We start from the raw sequence: 23,093 nt of genomic DNA on the forward strand, positions 1-23,093 counted from the left end.
AAAAAGGGTTTCTGAAAAAAAATAGGGATCCAAAACCAAAACCAAAACACGCAAGGACGGTTTTGCCAAAACCAAAACCAAGACCAAAACATGAAGTTAATCCAGATCCAAACCAAACCCAAAACCAAAACACGGGGGTCAGTAAGCATCTCTACTAAGCTGTAGTTATTTGAGTAATGATGACTCAATAAAGCCTGGATTTCAGAACTATACACATAATTACATGGATTATACATTCCACCCATTCTTATATCCAATGAAACATCTTTGGAAATGCCGATTCCTCTGTGTATTCAGGAAACCAGCACAATTCTGGTTGTGATAAGAGCACAGTTAGAGGCCACAGTTCTCTCATACAATCCTGTTCTTTAGCTTTATGCTTCAACCACTTTCATTATTTTCTTCAACAATACATATCCTTAATAACATAACATTTACACCAGGGCATGTATAAAGCCAACACGTACATAAGACTCCTGTACATCACAGATAAAACTGTGGTGTGAAAAAAAAGTTAACATTTCCCACCTTAAATCCCTGAGGAACATCACATAGATCAGGAGAAAATATTGGGCTTTATTTGAAATAAATAATATAGAAGTTTTGCTCTGTCTTGACGTGATTGCACTTTGGGGATTGTATACCGATCAGCGGTGTTGGTGACCTGCATGACCTGTATACATTACCCTGTCCTTTAAGTGCCTGGGTGATAAGTCGAAAGCCAGAGCCAAGATGCATTGTCCACCCAAGGTTCCTATAGTGCAAGTGCCAGGAACCATTGTCACATTTACTACACTGAGGACAATGTGCTTAATCCAGAATTTAGCTTCATTATTCACATATGTAATCTATAGTCATTGCCAAATATTTTGAGAATGACACAAGTATTGTTTTTCACACAGTTTGCTGCTTCATTGGTGTTAGACCTTTTTGTCAGATGTTGCTGTGTTATACTGAAGTAACATTACAAGCATTTTATAAATGTCAAATGCTTTTATTTAAATTACATTAAGTTTATGCAAAGAGTCAATATTTGCAGTGTTGACCCTTCTTTTTGAACACCTCTGCCGTTCGCCCTGGCAGCTGTCAATCAACTTCTGGGCCACATGCTGACTGATGGCCGCCCATTATTGCCTAATCAATGCTTGGAGTTTGTCAGAGTTTGTGGCATTTTGTTTGTCCACCCGCCTCTTGAGGATTGACCACAAGTTCTCAATGGGATTAAGGTCTGGGAAGATTCCTGGCCTTCCAGTCTCATGCCTAACCTCCCTCCGGTCGGCTACCTCTCTCTCTCATCCCTTCTTCCCTTTTGATCCCCAAGCCACTTAGTTATTGTTAGGGCTGCAGGCAAGTATCATAAACTTGTAGAACAAGTAACAGAGGTCTTCACCTATAGCAGCCGCCTTTCCCGTAATGCTAAACGCGCTCACAGGTACTTGGATGCCCCCAGGTCTTTAGCTCAGAGTGGTACAAGTTTATAGCCTACCATAGCGCCGGCGAGGGCCAGGTGGTAGAAGCAGCGGAGTCCAAAATGGGCCGAGGTTAAAGGGTACAGCAGGCAGCGGTAGTGAGGTCCAGGCAGAGGTCAAGACTGGCGGCAAACAGCGTATCCAGGTAACAGGCAGAGATCAGGGTCACAAGCAATTCAGCAGAATCCAGTAAGCAAGCCAAGGGTCATATACAGCAGAGTAAATTTAAATAGAATTAGCAGAGGAGCAGAGAAAGGTGCAGGTAACAATACTGAAAACAGGAACTATAACCAGCAGGGAGGCTAAGGGCCATTGAAGTAGAGGGGCAAGGCTAATAATCATCCCCACCTGGGAATGAGTCCTGATGCGCGGTGATGAGAGGAGCGTTCCAACCATCATCATGGCGACGGCCGGGGCGAAAACCTGAAGTGACGCCCCGGTCACCATGTCGACGGCCGGGACATGTCAGTGGAGCCAAAACGAGTCGAGGTGGTGCCTGAGCCGCAGCGGCTCGTAACAGTCATCACCCTTGATAGCTCTTTTCGTGTAAAGCAATGATGACTGCACGTGATTCCTTAACCATGGTTAACAGAGGAAGAACAATGATTGCAAACACCACCCTCATTTTAAAGCTCCCAGTCTGTTATTCTAACTCAATCAGTATGACAGAGTGATCTCCAGCCTTGTCCACGTCAACACTCTCACTTGTGTTAACGAGAGAATCACTGACCTGATGTCAGCTGGTCCTTTTGTGGCAGGGCTGAAATGCAGTTGAAATGTTGTTTTTGGGATAAAGATCATTGTCATGGCAAAGAGGGACTTTGAAATTAATTGCAATTCATTTGATCACTCTTCATGACATTCTGGAGTATATGCAAATTGCCATCATAGAAACTGAGGCAGCAGACTGTGTGAAAAATAATATTTGTGTCATTCTCAAAACTTTTGGCCATGATTGTACTACCCCAGCCAATAAACACTGATGGGATGGGGTAAATAAGAGGAAAATCTCATCCCACTCCCCCAGACCTTTTGGATTCTACAAAGCCCAGAAAAAGGATTTACTAGCATCTGAGTGTGCAGATCACTGGGGTGATGTCATCCTTTCACACTGACTTCATGTGTACTCTGAGTCCAAGAGGTTGGTCACAGCTATAACTTCTGCTGGATTCCTGAGTCCTGTACTCTGATTACATTGTCACCAAAGTGAAGTATTGGTGATGTTGCAGAGAGATGTTCTCATCTTATTGTGTAGGGATATAGAGGGATACATTTTCAGTGTGTGGGTAGCGAGGTTAGATTGAAGTGACATAACAGCATGAGGGCAAGTAAAGTGTTTACTAAGTCTTCCAATGCCTATTGAGATAGCTAATTACATTAACCCTCTCGCTCCCCTTTAGACCATCAAAGAGACTGCGCAGGCTGATCCATGTGACAGACTGCAGGCTTTAGTGACAGCTCGGAGCTTAGTGCTTTCATGTTTCCTCTCTGAGAGCAGATAATTAATTCTCCCATAGATAGCTGCGTCTTCAGATGTCCTCTAATGCCGACAGTGCTGGGGAGCGATCAGTGCACATTACTAATGTCAGCCAGGGGCCTGAGATACATGCTGCATGCACACAGGAGACTATGTAACTGATGCATATTATGTGTGCTCATTGTTCAGTCCATAGCAGAAATGTATATTATATGGAGAAAGGAATTAAGTCAGCTATGTACTAAATTATGGGAAAAGTCTGTCTGTCATTATGAATTAGCATTTTCTGATACAATTCCATCGACATGTCAGCTAAGTGCTGCTTCCAGAAACTATCATTTTAGTTACTTCAAGTCCCTTTTTTGTGGCATTTTCTGCCCAATGCCAGTGGCTCTAATATGGACATGAGAGTACTAAAAGCCAGCCAAGTAATGTAGATAATCTGGTGATCTATAGAGAAAGACTGTGCTCAATACATGTGTAATTAGACAAAATTTGAAGGTTTGTAGTTCGCTTACTTTTAAGCATATGTTTTGAGGAATATCTGTATCAGGATTATGTAAAGGTCAGACATGGATTTGTAGTCATTATACAAAGTGATCACTCCATTCCTTCCTATGCATTAAAACTGTTCCTGATCTCCGCACACTGTTGTATTCAGAACCCAACTTCACTCTACCAGAAATTAACTCAGTCTCCCTTATTCAACCAGACAATCAATTAGTATCCCTCACTCCTCCAGACATTAACATAGCTTTTATATCTCCACCAGACATCTACTCAGTCTCCCTTGTTCTAGACACTCCAGACACTCAGCTAGCATCCCTCACTCCACAACACACTCCCATAGCTTTCATATATCCACCCGACATTTACTCAGTCTCCCTTGTTCTACCAGACACTCAGCTAGCATCCCTCTCTCCACAGCACACTCCCATAGCTTTCATATATCCACCAGACATCTACTCAGTCTCCCTTGTTCTACCAGACACTCAGCTAGCATCCCTCTCTCCATAACACAATCCCCTAGCTCCCATATATCCACCAGACATCTACTCAGTCTCCCTTGTTCTACCAGACACTCAGCTAGCATCCCTATCTCCATAACACAATCCCCTAGCTCCCATATATCCACCAGACATCTACTCAGTCTCCCTTGTTCTACCAGACACTCAGCTAGCATCCCTATCTCCATAACACAATCCCCTAGCTCCCATATATCCACCAGACATCTACTCAGTCTCCCTTGTTCTACCAGACACTCAGCTAGCATCCCTCTCTCCATAACACACTCCCATAGCTTTCATATCTCCACCAGACATCTACTCAGTCTCCCTTGTTCTACCAGACACTCAGCTAGCATCCCTATCTCCATAACACACTCCCATAGTTTTAATATATATCCACCCGACATTTACTCAGTCTCCCTCACTCTACCAGACGTTCAGTCGCTCACTCTACCTAATACTACCAGAGACTAACCCAGCTCCAAAACTCCATTAGACATTCTTCCAGTCTCCTTCATGCAAACAGACTCGTAGTCTTCCACATTCCATCAGACAATCCCCCAACTGGGTTTCTATTTTTCTATCAGTCCCTCAGTTTCTGCCTCTTCACTATACATTCACTGAATCTCCTTAATTCCATCAGACAGTCACTGAGTCTCCCTCACTCCACCAGACACCGGTCTTCTCTCCTTCACCAGACCAGACACTCACTCAGTCTCTTTTACTCCACTATACATTCACCCCGTTGTCTTTATTCCATCAGGCAGTCAAATAGTCCCCTTCACTCCACCATACACCGGTCTCCTCCCCTTCACTATACATTCACACCATTGTCTTTATTCCATAAGACAGTCACTGAGTGCCCTTCACTCCACCAGACACTGGTCTTCTCTCCTTCACTACACCAGACACTTACTTAGTCTCAGTCACTTCACTGTATATTTACCCAGTTTCCTTCATTCCATCAAACAATCACAGAGTTCCCTACACTCCAACAGGCATTGGCTGACTTTCCTTCACTACACTGGACAGTCACATATTGTCCCTCACTGCATAAGACACTGACCTAGTCTCCCTTATTCTGTCAAACACACACCCAGCTTCCATCACTTAGACACTATAAAGTATCCCGTCCTCAAGCAGACAATAACCCAGTGTCTCTCACTACACCAGATACTCATCCAGTCATCCTCTTGCTACTAGACACATGCCTGGTGTTCTCTATGTCAGCCAACATTTACCCTCAGTGTCAGCCCCTGTTATCCTTAGAAGCTTAATGTGATGACCCCTACTCTGTTTACCACCGGTTTTGTGCACAATTCAGGGATGCTCACAAAAAGAAATAAGTGAACTGATAAGTTTAGAAAGCAGAATCACAGCAAAAACACCAACATTATATAAAAAGCAGCAGGAACAATTAGGGTTCTATAAGAGGACAACCGTTGACTAAATGAAGATGGGGGTCTTGCATCTAGATAATCCGAGAGAGCATCAACCCTTTACAATCATACTTCCACCTAGTTTATAAGCCTACAAATGCTCTCAGAAAATACATTTCCACCAAATTACCGATCAGTTAGCTGAGAGATGGGACTCCGCATTGAAAGCCCCTGGAAGCCGTACCTTATTTTACATAAAGCTGTGATCACACAACAGGAGATATTGCAGGAGAGCTCCAGCAGAGATGAAATGATCGCTCTCAGACAATTACTCAGCAGCACGCTGCAGGGAAAATGGGCATTTTCCTTCATCCCAGCTGTCCGTCCTTTTCTTCCACTCACTCCAGATAATACAAGTAATCAGCCTCATTACATGCAGCCCGCGCTAAACACTATCACAGTCTTAATTAGCACTAAAAGGCCTTTAGCAGGATCTTCCTTGTTATTGACAGTTATGCATCTGCTGAGATGTCAGGAAGGTTCACTGATCTAGTAACAAGACTTTTATAGAAGTCTAAGACTTTTAACCTTGTGTATGATTTAATCATTGAACTGTAACAATCAGTAACACAAGAGTTGTATATCCAGACGCTTTGCACAAAACATACAGGAACAAGCTAAGCCATATAGACCTATGTAGCTGTCCATACATAGCAATATGTAGAGAGAATTGCAACCAGCATGCAGAATAAGACAAGTGGTGCTGAGCAATTGCCCAAACATACAGAATAAATCAGATAGTGAGAATTACAACCAGCATGTAGAAGAAGACAAGTCCTGAGAACAGATGTAGGTAGCCAGATGGACTTAAGCAGATGGGGCTTAGGTAGGTTCTCCTCACCTACCTCTTCATCTGCTCTCTCTTAGGCCCAGTCTTCTTTACTCCTCTCTCAGGCCCTCTGTGTGAGTGCCTCTACACATGCATTATAATAACCAGTTCAGTAGTTGAGGTGACACAGGTGTAATAGCGCAGTATATAAACAGATGTTAGAAGTATGGGATCTTCCATTCTGCAGTAATGGCAGAAATAAAAGCTTTCATTCAAGCAAAACAAGTTCCACCTGAATATCACTGATGCTAGAACTCCAGGATACTTCCATGAGTGGCAGAAGAACCATCTAGAGTACTGAAGAACTAGATATTATATATAATGTACAGAGGAGGAGGTATTTAGGGAACAGTGATCGCAGCATCATAAGTCTTATGTTTCAATATAATGTTCTGTAAGAAAGCTTCAAAAACTATGAATCGCAGAGGGACATTGACGCTTTCAGATTGAGAAAGTGTAATCTTAAAATTTAGCACAGAGAAAAAAAAAGGAATATTTTTAATAAATGTTTTAAATACGGCTGCAACTTCCCACCATACGGCAATAACATTCATAGGAATAAAAGGCAACCAAAGTGGTTAAACAGAAACATAATAAATAATAGGAGGCAATAATAGAAAAAGAGCATGCAAATTGGTAAAAGTAGAAGGCACTGAAATGCCTTTATGGAAATACAAGGGATGTAGTAAAATAAATAATGTAACCAGGTTAGCAAAGACTGAAGCTGGGAAATAAATTGCAAAAGAAAACAAGTCTGATGCCAAATGTTTATCAAGTATGTAAACAACAGGGAAAATAACGCTGATAGTATTGGGACATTAAATGAAAACATAGGAAAAGTAATACAAAAGATAGTGTGTAGCAATAGCCATAAATACCATTAAATGTTACCTGAGGATGTGCAATATAAGTTCAGTAATTTTTTAGACCACTATTTCCTATATTTATGGAATCCATCACTGGGTCAGTGCCACCAGAATGGCAGAAATGCAAATGTGACACCAGTCTTTAAAAAGAGAAGAAAACTAGAATCAGGGAATTTTAGACCAGCGATACTGACTCACTTTTGGGGAAATTATTTGAAAGGATCCTGAGGGATGTGATTCTGAATTTTATTGTAGAAAATAATTTGATAACACGGGGTCAGTGATTTCATATCTAACATGTATTTATAAGAAGGTACATTTCAAACTGACTCTTATTAGTGCAATTGATGTGATATATTTGGATTTTGCAACAGAGTTGGATATTGTTCCACATAACTATCTGGTCCAAAGCATGAGACTACTAGGTGTAGAAGACAAACTATTACATTAATGGTCAGAGAACTGGGTTAGGGATAGAAATAGGGTTATAAATGGAATAAATTCTGACTGGAATAAAGTCATTAGTGATGTGATACAGGGATTGTGGTGGTGTAATATTGGGCCCTGTCCAACATTACACCAACATCTATTGTAGACAACCTATTATTATTATTATTATTATTATTATTATTATTATTATTATCATAGATTTGTAAGATGCCGCCACTGTGCTCTGCAGCGCCGTACAGTAGGGAAAACAGGACATACATAAAACATACAAGACAGACAAAATAAATACATACATGAAAACAAAGGGTATGGAGGACCCTGCTCACTACAGAGCTTACATTCTAAGTGGAAGAGGTCACAGCTGAAACAGGAGGAGTAAATGTGTGATATGAGATAGGGATAGTTGTGAGGGTGCATTAGTGTGAATAGTATCATCAGGAATAAGGTCACCTCTAATAAAGAGATGGGTTTTAAAAGAGCGTCTAAAGATTTGAAGGTTGTGGGAGAGTCTGATTGAGCGTGGTAGGTAATTCCATAAGTGGGGAGCAGCACGGGAGAAGTCTTGTAGGCGGGAGTGAGAGGTGGTTACCAGAGACAAGGTGCAGGTCAGAGGTAGATCTAAGAGGGCGGGAGGGAGAGTATATTGATATGAGATTTGAGATGTATGCAGGTGTAGTGTTGTTGAGGGCTTTGTAGGTAAGGGTCAGTAATTTGAATTGGATTCTGGAGGACACACGGAGCCAATGTAGGGATTTACAAAGTGTGAGAGGAAGATCAGTCTTGCAGCAGCATTTAGGTTGGATTGAAGTGTGGATATATATATGGGAGTCAGGAATGCCAGATAGCAGGAAGTTGCAGTAGTCAAGATGGGAGATGATGAGAGAATGGATAAGAGTTTTGGTAGCATGTTGAGTAATAAAAGGGTATATTCTGGCAATGTTTTTAAGGTGGAATAGACAGGACTGGGAAAGAGTCTGGATGTGAGGAATAAAGCAGAGGGCAGAGTGTGACACCGAGGCAGCGGGTTTGAGAGACTGAGGAAATTGTGGAGTTATTAACAGTGAGAGAGATTTGAGGGCAGGTGGTGATTCTGGCAGGAGGGGAGATAACAAGCTCTGGTTTAGACATGTAAAGCTTTTGGTAGCGTTGTGACATCAGTAATTTACTACACAAAATATTTTGAAAATGGCAAACTGAGCCTTGACCTACAGTTAAAATGCAATGTAAATAAATGAAGAATTTGCATTTAGACCTGTGCTACGTACACAAGAAACAGAACATGACTGAAAAGCTGCAGAAAGAAAAAAAATTAGGAAGACTGTCTGACAGTAAACTGAATATCTGCACAGTGCCAGGCAGACCCTGCAAAGACAAATAAAATCCTGGGATGCTTAAAACAGTGATTGTGGGGGGAAATAATATAGTACAAGCATGTTATCAGCATTGTAGAAGTCACTAGTTAGGCCACAATCTACAAAAGGGGTACAGTTTTGGGTACCGCTTTTTAGGAAGGGCAGAGAAGAACTCAAAGGTGTACAAGATTATTGATAAAGGTGATGGAAAGGGTTAAGTAATAAAGACAATTTAGAATTAGATTAGATTTGTTTACTTTGGTAAAAAAAATATTCATCTGTATATATATAGTTATCCAGATGAACATTTAACAATTATACAGGACAAGGGGTTATGAATTGGTAATGCAAATTATGGCCGTAGGAAGGGTTCTTTACTGTAAGGGTAGTGAAGCTTGATTTGCTTTCTGCATGAGGTGGGAATGGCAAATTCAGTAACAGAATGTAACATATATTGGAGGCTTTCTTACATGAAATTGTATCTGTAGATATAATCAATAGAGGACAATGTGGAGGTGGTTGATCCAGATAATCTAACTAGTTTATGTTCATTTTTGGGTTCAAACGGTATTTTTGTTGCCACCTATGAGGCTAAATCAGCAACTGGCACACTGTGTGCAGGGGGGGACCTTCCTCTGGATCAATGCAAATACAATTTATGAAAGGCTGAGCTTTATAGACCTGTTAGATAAAACAATAATACAGAAGTGGAAGTTGCTCAATCAATTTATAGGCTCATAGCAGATGCTTGGATGGTGGAGTTATCCTAAAAGGAACAAACAAACAAAAAATTCCCCCAGCACACTGCTATAGCCAGCAAAAGACCTGTCATTTCTACTGTAGATAAAAATGCAAAAGTCTCAGTTGCACACATTTGCAGATGTATGTTAAGCCACCCACCACTCCACGGCGCTTTTGCTAATAGGGTGGTCCTAACTCTAAACAATGAGAGTCCCATATATTTGGGCCATACATATGTGTTTTCAAATTGAGAGCTAACTTACCAAAGAGCTACCCCAGAAGCTTCCAAACAGCAATTCAGTGCAGTACCCCCTCTCAGCTACTGACATCAACATGCCTCTCAGACAAATACAGAAGTGGAAATTGCTCAATCAATTTATAGGCTCATAGCATGTGCTTTAAAGGGTGGGGTTATAATAAAAGGAACAAACACACAAAAAATTCCCCCAGCTCACTGTTATAGCCAGAAACAGATATCAGATATCAGATCTGCAGTTGCCATTTTTATGTGCTCAGAAAGTGCAGACGTACAATGAACTTCTGCATTAGAATAACACAGGCTGACCACATCGCCTATTCTGGGTACTGATTTCATGAAAAGAGGAACATACATGATTTTTGCAGACTGTGCTTTTCTCTGATTAAAGTATGCAAAGAAACATAAGGAGGCTGTGCTAAGATCTCTCTATGTCCGTTAACGTAGCGTAATATATGCATATATGTACTGTGCTTGCCCACATATTGCTCACGCCTCTCCGTGACTTGAGAGGAAGGTCGGGGGCAGGAAGGGGCGATCTAACATAGGCCAAGTACAGTAAGGGGGTCTGCGCGTAACTGCGACTGAGGCCCAACTGCGCATTCACCTGGCAGGAACTGTACTTGCTGTAGATATATAAATTTGCTTTTTAAAGGGGAAAATAAGAGATGTTTGCATTTAATTTAATGATACTGTATGTTATATGGAAATTGCAGATTTTAATGCCTCTGATGACTCTCCCCATCCAGCTCCAAAATCAAAACGTAAATCCACCTCAGAGGCGCTGAGAGAGAAGAAGAGAAAAGATATAGAGCAACACTCTGTATTACTGGAAAGGAAAGCGTTACTCTATGCTCAGTGGAATCACGTGACCCATGTTGTGTTGAAAGTCTGGGGTGAGCCTGTAAATAATTTTGGCAATCGGCTTCATCATGAAGTTTTTACCCTATCAATTGTTTTGAGCTTTCAACACAAATTCTAAGCATTTTCCTTAGCTTTACATTTTAATTAGAGCCATGTGAACAGCTCCACATTTTGATACAGGGATCATAGATCCTCAGTCTGCAGAATGTTATCAGTCCTGCACAGTTTGATGTGAGTTTTTGCCTCTTTTGCAGAATTATCCTTTTTTCTTCATAAAAATAGTTTAGGTATTATCTAATTTTACAGATCTCTCTAGGGGCAGAACATTACCCCACTACATATTTAGATTGTTTATAAAAAAGTTTTCAAAATTTCTAATTTATTATGAGTCCTACTTATACACCTGTAGATCTTTAAATTCTTGTTCCCATAAATAAATACTTTCACAACCTGTCTGTCATAATAATTTGCTTTAATCTAGGTAATAACTGCATCATGTCATTATTATCTATCTAATAACTTTTCATTTACCATCATATTGTGCAGCGTTGTACAGAGCATACATAATAACTCACATCAGTCCCTGTCCTAGTGGAGCTTACAATATATATTCCCTATCACACACAAACAGACCGGGGTTACTTTTGTCAGAAGCTAATTAACCTAACTATGTTTTTGGAGTGGGGAGCAAAACTGGAGCACCTGGAGGAAACCAACTGGAAGAACATACAAACTCCACACAGATAGGACTGTGGTCCGAATCGACCCCATGCTGTGAGGCAGCGATGCTAACTACTACCAGGCTCCTTCTTCCATCGCTTGTGACCACAGAAGCATCACCAAGGATTGTTCAACAGTTGTAGAATAGATTCTAGATCAGAAGCTCAATGACGTCACAGCTTTGTATTCTTGTGAGCTACAAGTCTCCTATATCTAGCAATGGGGTTGTGCTGTTCACACACAGGCTGTAAATCTGGGTGTGGAAGACAACAGGGGATAGACAATGAATGCAGAAGTCAAGAGATAAAAAGACAAAGAAGAGGGATAGCAGGTGCTCCCATTAGGCGGACCTAGGCAGCTCTCTAGGGCGCCAAAAACAGTGAACGAGTGATATAATGGCACCCATCCAGCGTTTTTGACACCAGTTCACTGCCCCCACATGAAGCTGGTGCTGGCCCTGCAAGGGGGGGACGGGGACAAAAGACAAATGGTAATATTAGAAGTCAGTGGTATAACTAAAGGTACCTGGGCCCCAGTGCAAGATGTGAGCTGGGGCCCAGGTACCTTTAGTTATATCACTGACTGTTCTGCACTGTTAGATAATGACCAGCATACTGCACCATGTACATGGCCGATTATTGCTGACTCCCGAGGACTGCTGAGCACTGCCCTAAACTTTCCTTTCTACCACACATAGCGCACTATAGAAATATGGGTATTAGAGGATGCTGCACGTGATGGGTGATATTAGTTGAATGCCTACAAAATCCCTGTTCAAATTCCTGGAACATTAAGACCATTATCTTCAAACATCGCTAAGAGCAGCACTGGGACCTACAGACGCTGTTTATTATGAGGGTATATAATGCCAGGCTGTGTAGGATGGAGTAACAATGCTGTGCATGATATAATGCCAGGCTGTGTAGGATGGAGTAACAATGCTGTGCATGATATAATGCCAGGCTGTGTAGGATGGAGTAACAATGCTGTGCACATTATAATGCCAGGCTGTGTAGGACGGAGTAACAATGCTGTGCATGATATAATGCTAGACGGCTGTGTAGGATGGAGTAACAATGCTGTGCACAATATAAAGCCAGGCTGTGTAGGGCGGAGTAACAATGCTGTGCTTAATATAATGCTAGATGGCTGTGTAGAAAGGAGTAACAATGCTGTGCATAATATAATGCCAGGCTGTGTAGGATGGAGCAACAATGCTGTGCACATTATAATGCCAGGCTGTGTAGGGCGGAGTAACAATGCTGTGCACATTATAATGCCAGGCTGTGTAGGACGGAGTAACAATGCTGTGCATGATATAATGCCAGGCTGTGTAGGATAGAGTAACAATGCTGTGCACATTATAATGCCAGGCTGTGTAGGACGGAGTAACAATACTGTGCATAATATAATGCTAGACGGCTGTGGAGGACGGAGTAACAATGCTGTGTACAATATAAAGCCAGGCTGTGTAGGGCGGAGTAACAATGCTGTGCATAATATAAAGCTAGATGGCTGTGTAGAACGGAGTAACAATGCTGTGCATAATATAATGCCAGGCTGTGTAGGATGGAGCAACAATGCTGTGCACATTATAATGCCAGGCTGTGTAGGATGGAGTAACAATGCTGTGCACAATATAATGCCAGGCTGTGTAGGACGGAGTAACAATGCTGTGCACAATATAAAGCCAGGCTGTGTAGGGCGGAGTAACAATGCTGTGCATAATATAATGCCAGGCTGTGTAGGATGGAGTAACAATGCTGTGCATAATATAAAGCCAGGCTGTGTAGGATGGAGTAACAATGCTGTGCACATTATAATGCCAGGCTGTGTAGGATGGAGTAACAATGCTGTGCACAATATAATGCCAGGCTGTGTAGGACAGAGTAACAATGCTGTGCACAATATAATGCCAGGCTGTGTAGGATGGAGTAACAATGCTGTGCACAATATAATGCCAGGCTGTGTAGGATGGAGTAACAATGCTGTGCACATTATAATGCCAGGCTGTGTAGGATGGAGTAACAATGCTGTGCACAATATAATGCCAGGCTGTGTAGGATGGAGTAACAATGCTGTGCATGATATAATGCCAGGGTGTGTAGGATGGAGTAACAATGCTGTGCACATTATAATGCCAGGCTGTGTAGGACGGAGTAACAATGCTGTGCATAATATAATGCTAGACAGCTGTGGAGGACGGAGTAACAATGCTGTGCACAATATAAAGCCAGGCTGTGTAGGGCGGAGTAACAATGCTGTGCATAATATAATGCTAGATGGCTGTGTGGAACGGAGTAACAATGCTGTGCATAATATAATGTTAGGCTGTGTAGGATTGAACAACAATGCTGTGCACATTATAATGCCGGGCTGTGTAGGACGGAGTAACAATGCTGTGCACAATATAATGCCAGGCTGTGTAGGACGGAGTAACAATGCTGTGCACGATATAATGCCAGGCTGTGTAGGGCGGAGTAACAATGCTGTGCATAATATAATGCTAGATGGCTGTGTAGAACTGAGTAACAATGCTGTGCATAATATAATGCCAGGCTGTGTAGGATGGAGCAACAATGCTGTGCACATTATAATGCCAGGCTGTGTAGGACGGAGTAACAATGCTGTGCACAATATAAAGCCAGGCTGTGTAGGGCGGAGTAACAATGTTGTGCACATTATAATGGCAGGCTGTGTAGGACGGAGCAACAATGCTGTGCATATTATAATGCCAGGCTGTGTAGGACGGAGTAACAATGCTGTGCACGATATAATGCCAGGCTGTGTAGGACGGAGTAACAATACTGTGCACAATATAAAGCCAGGCTGTGTAGGATGGAGTAACAATGCTGTGCACAATATAATGCCAGGCTGTGTAGGACGGAGTAACAATGCTGTGCATAATATAATGCTAGAAAGCTGTGGAGGACGGAGTAACAATGTTGTGCACAATATAAAGCCAGGCTGTGTAGGGCGGAGTAACAATGCTGTGCATAATATAATGCTAGATGGCTGTGTAGAACGGAGTAACAATGCTGTGCATAATATAATGCCAGGCTGTGTAGGACGGAGTAACAATGCTGTGCACGATATAAGGCCAGGCTGTGTAGGGCGGAGTAACAATGCTGTGCATAATATAATGCTAGATGGCTGTGTAGATAGGAGTAACAATGCTGTGCATAATATAATGCCAGGCTGTGTAGGATGGAGCAACAATGCTGTGCACATTATAATGCCAGGCTGTGTAGGACGGAGTAACAATGCTGTGCACAATATAAGGCCAGGCTGTGTAGGGCGGAGTAACAATGCTGTGCACATTATAATGCCAGGCTGTGTAGGACGGAGCAACAATGCTGTGCACATTATAATGCCAGGCTGTGTAGGACGGAGTAACAATGCTGTGCACGATATAATGCCAGGCTGTGTAGGACGGAGTAACAATACTGTGCACAATATAAAGCCAGGCTGTGTAGGGCGGAGTAACAATGCTGTGCATAATATAATGCCAGGCTGTGTAGGATGGAGTAACAATGCTGTGCACAATATAATTCCAGGCTGTGTAGGATGGAGTAACAATGCTGTGCACGATATAATGCCAGGCTGTGTAGGACGGAGTAACAATGCTGTGCATAATATAATGCTAGACAGCTTTGGTTACGGAGTAACAATGTTTTGCACAATATAAAGCCAGGCTGTGTAGGGCGGAGTAACAATGCTGTGCATAATATAATGCTAGATGGCTGTGTAGAACGGAGTAACAATGCTGTGCATAATATAATGCCAGGCTGTGTAGGATGGAACAACAATGCTGTGCACATTATAATGCCAGGCTGTGTAGGACGGAGTAACAATGCTGTGCACGATATAATGCCAGGCTGTGTAGGACGGAGTAACAATGCTGTGCACGATATAATGCCAGGCTGTGTAGGGCGGAGTAACAATGCTGTGCATACTATAATGCCAGGCTTTGTAGGATGGAGTAACAATGCTGTGCATAATATAAAGCCAGGCTGTGTAGGATGGAGTAACAATGCTGTGCACAATATAATGCCAGGCTGTGTAGGATGGAGTACCAATGCTGTGCACAATATAATGCCAGGCTGTGTAGGACGGAGTAACAATGCTGTGCACAATATAAAGCCAGGCTGTGTAGGATGGAGTAACAATGCTGTGCATAATATAATGCTAGATGGCTGTGGAGGACGGAGTAACAATGCTGTGCACGATATAATGCCAGGCTGTGTAGGACGGAGTAACATTGCTGTGCACATTATAATGCCAGGCTGTGTAGGACGGAGCAACAATGCTGTGCACATTATAATGCCAGGCTGTGTAGGACGGAGTAACAATGCTGTGCACGATATAATGCCAGGATGTGTAGGACGGAGTAACAATACTGTGCACAATATAAAGCCAGGCTGTGTAGGATGGAGTAACAATGCTGTGCACAATATAATGCCAGGCTGTGTAGGACGGAGTAACAATGCTGTGCATAATATAATGCCAGGCTGTGTAGGATGGAGTAACTATGCTGTGCATAATATAAAGCCAGGCTGTGTAGGATGGCGTAACAATGCTGTGCACAATATAATGCCAGGCTGTGTAGGATGGAGTAACAATGCTGTGCACGATATAATGCCAGGCTGTGTAGGACGGAGTAACAATGCTGTGCATAATATAATGCTAGACAGCTGTGGAGGACGGAGTAACAATGTTGTGCACAATATAAAGCCAGGCTGTGTAGGGCGGAGTAACAATGCTGTGCATAATAGATGGCTAGATGGCTAGATGGCTGTGTAGAACGGAGTAACAATGCTGTGGATAATATAATGCCAGGCTGTGTAGGATGGAACAACAATGCTGTGCACATTATAATGCCAGGCTGTGTAGGACGGAGTAACAATGCTGTGTACAATATAATGCCAGGCTGTGTAGGGCGGAGTAACAATGCTGTGCATACTATAATGCCAGGCTTTGTAGGATGGAGTAACAATGCTGTGCATAATATAAAGCCAGGCTATGTAGGATGGAGTAACAATGCTGTGCACAATATAATGCCAGACTGTGTAGGATGGAGTACCAATGCTGTGCACGATATAATGCCAGGCTGTGTATGACGGAGTAACAATGCTGTGCACAATATAATGCCAGGCTGTGTAGGATGGAGTAACAATGCTGTGCACAATATAAAGCCAGGCTGTGTAGGATGGAGTAACAATGCTGTGCATAATATAATGCTAGATGGCTGTGGAGGATGGAGTAACAATGCTGTGCACAATATAAAGCCAGGCTGTGTAGGGTGGAGTAACAATGCTGTGCACGATATAATGCCAGGCTGTGTAGGACGGAGTAAGAATTCTGTGCACGATATAATGCCAGGCTGTGTAGGACGGAGTAACAATGCTGTGCACAATATAATACCAGGTTGTGTAGGATGGAGTAACAATGCTGTGCACGATATAAAGCCAGGCTGTGTAGGACGGAGTAACAATGCTGTGCACAATATAAAGCCAGGCTGTGTAGGACAGAGTAACAATGCTGTGCACAATATAATGCCAGGCTGTGTACAACGGAGTAACAATGCTGTGTACAATATAATGCCAGGCTGTGTAGGACGGAGTAAGAATTCTGTGCACGATATAATGCCAGGCTGTGTAGGACGGAGTAACAATGCTGTGCACAATATAATACCAGGTTGTGTAGGATGGAGTAACAATGCTGTGCACGATATAAAGCCAGGCTGTGTAGGACGGAGTAACAATGCTGTGCACAATATAAAGCCAGGCTGTGTAGGACAGAGTAACAATGCTGTGCACAATATAATGCCAGGCTGTGTACAACGGAGTAACAATGCTGTGTACAATATAATGCCAGGCTGTGTAGGACGGAGTAACAATGCTGTGCATAATATAATGCCAGGCTGTGTAGGACGGAGTAACAATGCTGTGTACAATATAATGCCAGGCTTTGTAGGACGGAGTAACAATGCTGTTCATAATATAATGCCAGGCTGTGTAATGAATTCTGTGCATTTATTTGTTTGCAGTGTAATTATATTATTATTAAAAAAAAATTAGAGATGGGCGGGTCCGGTTCTCCGAGAACCGAACCCACCCGAACTTTGGGTATCCGAGTACCGAGCTGAGCAGCTCGGTACTCTCCCGCCCATTCCGAATCCAAATCGAGGCCGAACGTCATTGTGACGTCGTCGGATCTCGGGACTCGGTTCTCGCGATACTTCAACTTTATAAATACACGCCTCCACAGCAATCCATCGCCATTTGACAGAGGGAGAGAGCAGGGTGTAGTCATAGGCTAATTAGAGCAGGGACAGAGAATACCATATTGTTCTTGCAATTGCTCTAACCAAAATCGCTAGTGCAGAGAGGAGGATAGAGGTTTATTATTTTTTCTTCATATTTGGCACTCCCCAGCGCTTTTGGGGTGTCCCCCATAATTGTGCATTAATATTTCTGGCTGTCAAAAGTCATATCTGTCAGCAGTATCTACTAAATAATTTGTAGCACACCTCAGTGTTTTTGGGGTGTCCTCCCTAATTGTGCATTAATATTTCTGGCTGTCAAAAGTCATATCTGTCAGCAGTATCTACTAAATAATTTGTAGCACACCTCAGTGTTTTTGGGGTGTCCTCCCTAATTGTGCATTAATATTTCTGGCTGTCAAAAGTCATATCTGTCAGCAGTATCTACTCAATAATTTTTAGCACTCCTCAGTGTTTTTGGGGTGTCCTCCCTAATTGTGCATTAATATTTCTGGCTGTCAAAAGTCATATCTGTCAGCAGTATCTACTCAATAATTTTTAGCACTCCTCAGTGTTTTTGGGGTGTCCTCCCTAATTGTGCATTAATATTTCTGGCTGTCAAAAGTCATATCTGTCAGCAGTATCTACTCAATAATTTGTAGCACACCTCAGTGTTTTTGGGGTGTCCTCCCTAATTGTGCATTAATATTTCTGGCTGTCAAAAGTCATATCTGTCAGCAGTATCTACTCAATAATTTTTAGCACTCCTCAGTGTTTTTGGGGTGTCCTCCCTAATTGTGCATTAATATTTCTGGCTGTCAAAAGTCATATCTGTCAGCAGTATCTACTCAATAATTTTTAGCACTCCTCAGTGTTTTTGGGGTGTCCTCCCTAATTGTGCATTAATATTTCTGGCTGTCAAAAGTCATATCTGTCAGCAGTATCTACTCAATAATTTTTAGCACTCCTCAGTGTTTTTGGGGTGTCCTCCCTAATTGTGCATTAATATTTCTGGCTGTCAAAAGTCATATCTGTCAGCAGTATCTACTCAATAATTTGTAGCACACCTCAGTGTTTTTGGGGTGTCCTCCCTAATTGTGCATTAATATTTCTGGCTGTCAAAAGTCATATCTGTCAGCAGTATCTACTCAATAATTTTTAGCACTCCTCAGTGTTTTTGGGGTGTCCTCCCTAATTGTGCATTAATATTTCTGGCTGTCAAAAGTCATATCTGTCAGCAGTATCTACTCAATAATTTTTAGCACTCCTCAGTGTTTTTGGGGTGTCCTCCCTAATTGTGCATTAATATTTCTGGCTGTCAAAAGTCATATCTGTCAGCAGTATCTACTCAATAATTTTTAGCACACCTCAGTGTTTTTGGGGTGTCCTCCCTAATTGTGCATTAATATTTCTGGCTGTCAAAAGTCATATCTGTCAGCAGTATCTACTAAATAATTTGTAGCACACCTCAGTGTTTTTGGGGTGTCCTCCCTAATTGTGCATTAATATTTCTGGCTGTCAAAAGTCATATCTGTCAGCAGTATCTACTAAATAATTTGTAGCACACCTCAGTGTTTTTGGGGTGTCCTCCCTAATTGTGCATTAATATTTCTGGCTGTCAAAAGTCATATCTGTCAGCAGTATCTACTCAATAATTTTTAGCACTCCTCAGTGTTTTTGGGGTGTCCTCCCTAATTGTGCATTAATATTTCTGGCTGTCAAAAGTCATATCTGTCAGCAGTATCTACTCAATAATTTTTAGCACTCCTCAGTGTTTTTGGGGTGTCCTCCCTAATTGTGCATTAATATTTCTGGCTGTCAAAAGTCATATCTGTCAGCAGTATCTACTCAATAATTTGTAGCACACCTCAGTGTTTTTGGGGTGTCCTCCCTAATTGTGCATTAATATTTCTGGCTGTCAAAAGTCATATCTGTCAGCAGTATCTACTCAATAATTTTTAGCACTCCTCAGTGTTTTTGGGGTGTCCTCCCTAATTGTGCATTAATATTTCTGGCTGTCAAAAGTCATATCTGTCAGCAGTATCTACTCAATAATTTTTAGCACTCCTCAGTGTTTTTGGGGTGTCCTCCCTAATTGTGCATTAATATTTCTGGCTGTCAAAAGTCATATCTGTCAGCAGTATCTACTCAATAATTTTTAGCACTCCTCAGTGGTTTGCGCTCAGAATGGATTCAAAGCAGTCCACATATGATCTAAATGAGCAACCAGGTTCTGTCACCAGTCCTGATGTTAGTGTTCCCAGTACGTCATCTGGCCAAGGCGATGTCAAACAACAGAGTGTTTTCAAATTAGTGCAAAAAACAAAAACCAAAAAAAAATTTACTGTATTGAAGCGAAAAAGAAGTGTAACTGAGCAAAAGTTAAGTGACGATAAAAAAAAAATTGCAAGCATGCCATTCTACACACGCAGTGGCAAAGAGAGAATGAGGCCTTCACCTTTGGCTATTAGTGGCAGATCCCAAAAAGTTACCCAGGCTACAATTGGTGCACAACTACTGTTACGCGTCAAAGCTGAGCTGCAAGATACCAGTGAGGCATTACAGGAGAATATTTGCTCTGATTCACAAATGACAACAATCCCTGTGGAGAGTCCATCCAACAGTGGGATGTCTAATCGTGAGCATTCTGCTGATGTGTGCCTTAATAGCCCGAGTGTAGCCGGTGATACCCAAATTGAGGATGCCACTTTGGAATTAGAAGAGGATGAGGGGGAGATTTGTGTAGGCGACGAGGGCGCTAATGAGGATGTTGATGAGGATGAGGTTGTTTGTGTAAGTCCTGCACCAGTGGCAGCAGTTCTGGCACGTGACAAGAAAAAGGCCATTGTCATGCCTGGGCATAAAACAAAAAAATCCACTTCTTATGTGTGGAATTATTTCTACCCAAATCCAGACAACAATTGTATAGCCATTTGTAGTGTATGTGAAGCCACAGTCAGTCGAGGGAGGGACCTTAACCATCTTGGAACCTCGTCTATGTTACGCCATCTAACGAGAGTTCATGGCAAAGTGTTGGGAAAAGCTGAAAGTTCTTCCCAAAAGAATACAAGCACTCCCTCATCAGCTAAGACCCTCCGCTCACCGACATACCGACGGCTACAAAATACACCCACCACACCATCCTCATCAATATCCTCAGTAGCGCTCGGAGTTAGCCCGGCATCCCACTTAAGGCTGGATGACTCCGGCACTATTATTGATTCCTCTGAAGAAAGCGTTAGTCCTGCTGCTGCTGTTGCTGCTGCTGGGGGTGAATCGTCATCCCAGAGGCAGGTGAATAAAATGAGCAGTCCTACATTTCAGCAATTAACTGTGAAACAATCATTTGCGAGGGGAAGCAAATATGACAGCAGTCACCCAGTCGCCAAGCGAATCACAGACGCCATGGCTGCAATGTTAGTGTTAGATCTGCGTCCAATCTCCACAATAAACGCAGCTGGTTTTTCACAGTTAATTGAGGTTTTGTGTCCGCGTTACAGAATTCCATCGCGACACCATTTCTCCCGTAAAGCTATTCCACAACTATACCAAAAAGTGTGTAAAAATGTAGAGATTGCGCTGAAAAATGCCATTCTGCCCACTGTTCACTTAACCACAGATATGTGGACAAGTGGAAGTGGCCAAACCAAAGACTATATGACTGTGACAGCCCACTGGGTTGGTCATTCACCTTCACCAGCAGGAACAGCAGCAGCATGTACACCACTACGTAACATTTGTCACAGGCAGGCCACTCTTTGTATCACCGGCTTCACTAACAGGCATACGGCTGACAATTTGTTACGCAAACTGAGAGATGTGATTGATGCATGGCTTATACCACTCGGACTCTCCCCAGGGTATGTCATTTCAGATAACGCCAACAATATAGTGCGAGCATTACAGCTGGGTGATTTCCAACATATTCCCTGTTTTGCTCACACCATCAACTTGGTGGTGCAGAGCTTCCTACGAAATAACCGTGAGGTGCAGGAGATGCTTTCGGTGGCCCGTAAAATTTCAGGCCATTTCAGGCATTCAGCCACAGCATGTAGGAGATTACAGCAGCTCCAAGAGCAGTTTAACTTGCCCTGCCACCAACTTAAGCAAGAGGTGGTAACTCGGTGGAATTCCACCCTGTACATGCTTCAGAGGATGGAGGAACAGCGCAAAGCCATCCAAGCATATTGCACAAGTCATGACATTGGGAAAGGAGGGGGGATGTATTTCACTCTTGCACAGTGGGGAATCCTTTCAGTGCTGTGCAAGGTGCTGAAACCATTTGAAGTTGTGACATGTGAGGTCAGTGCAGACTCTGCTAGTTTGAGCCAAGTCATTCCTTTAATTAGACTATTGGAAAAGCAGCTTGAGAAAATGAAGGAGGAGCTGAAAGCAAGCAATTCAGCAAAGTATGTTGGCCTTGTCGATCAAGTACTTAATTCGCTTCACAATGATCCTCGAGTTATTAAGATCTTGAACTCGGATCAGTACGTTTTGGCCACTGTGCTTGATCCAAGGTTTAAAACCTACATTGAGTCTTTACTTGTAAATGAGCGAGATGTGAACTTTTGCAAGGAGCTATTGCTCAGCAAGTTGGCCGCTGAACTGGGCCTCGGCTTGACGATGTGTCCTCCTTCACTTTCTCAAGCTGTTGCTCGTAAAAAATTAAATTTCCAAAAAAGAAGCAGGGAAGACACAGGGGGCAGACGAGAACAATTTAACATCTGGGCTGGTTTGAAGGATTTTTCAAAAAAATGTGTCACTTTGCCCATAAGTCCATCCAATATGAGTATAAACATGCAAAGGATGGTGGAGGATTACTTTCAAGAGGTAGTTGATATGGAAATGTCAGACAGTCCCTTTCCTTACTGGGAAGAAAAGCAGGCCATTTGGAAACCCATGTACAAACTTGCTTTGCAATACCTAAGCTGCCCACCCTCCAGTGTGTACTCTGAACGAGTGTTCAGCACAGCAGGGAACTTAGTCAGTGATCGCCGTAGAAGGTTACTTCCCAAAAATGTGGAGAAAATGATGTTTATAAAAATGAACTACATCTTCCACGAGGAAGGCCTTCACCATCCAAGACATCCAAGCACTGACTGTTCTCTAATGGCGGATTCAAGCGGCGATGAATTGATAGTCTGTGATGATGACGTACACACTGATGAGGGTGAGGATGAAGCTGAAGATGATGCCGATAACATCTTTTTAAAACTTTCTATGTAAGTGTAGGGTGCAATCTACCCCCAAAGAGGAAAGGGACTTGTGGCATTTCCATATCACATACCATCTTGAAAGGCTGCTGTTAGGGCAATTTATCCTTAAGGGTAGGGTGTCATAGACAGAGTGACCCTAAAC

The 23,093-nt window shown here is 42.5% G+C and overlaps 1 protein-coding gene across 3 annotated transcripts in view; it reads right to left on the minus strand.

The window, feature by feature from the left end:
• The window catches only part of LOC142097798 (uncharacterized), a 105,926-nt gene extending 95,971 nt beyond the window's left edge, over nucleotides 1-9,955 (minus strand). For 2 of the 3 annotated variants that reach the window (XM_075180153.1, XM_075180072.1), the window contains exon 1: nucleotides 9,894-9,955. The gene's annotated coding sequence lies outside the window, so the exon portion shown is untranslated. The remainder of the gene's footprint in view (nucleotides 1-9,893) is intronic. The other variant, XM_075180240.1, reaches the window with a different exon arrangement.
• Nucleotides 9,956-23,093: the final 13,138 nt, after the last annotated feature.

The sequence above is a fragment of the Mixophyes fleayi genome, chromosome 1 (genome assembly GCF_038048845.1).
Source record: "Mixophyes fleayi isolate aMixFle1 chromosome 1, aMixFle1.hap1, whole genome shotgun sequence".
Classification (NCBI taxonomy): Eukaryota; Metazoa; Chordata; class Amphibia; order Anura; family Limnodynastidae; genus Mixophyes; species Mixophyes fleayi.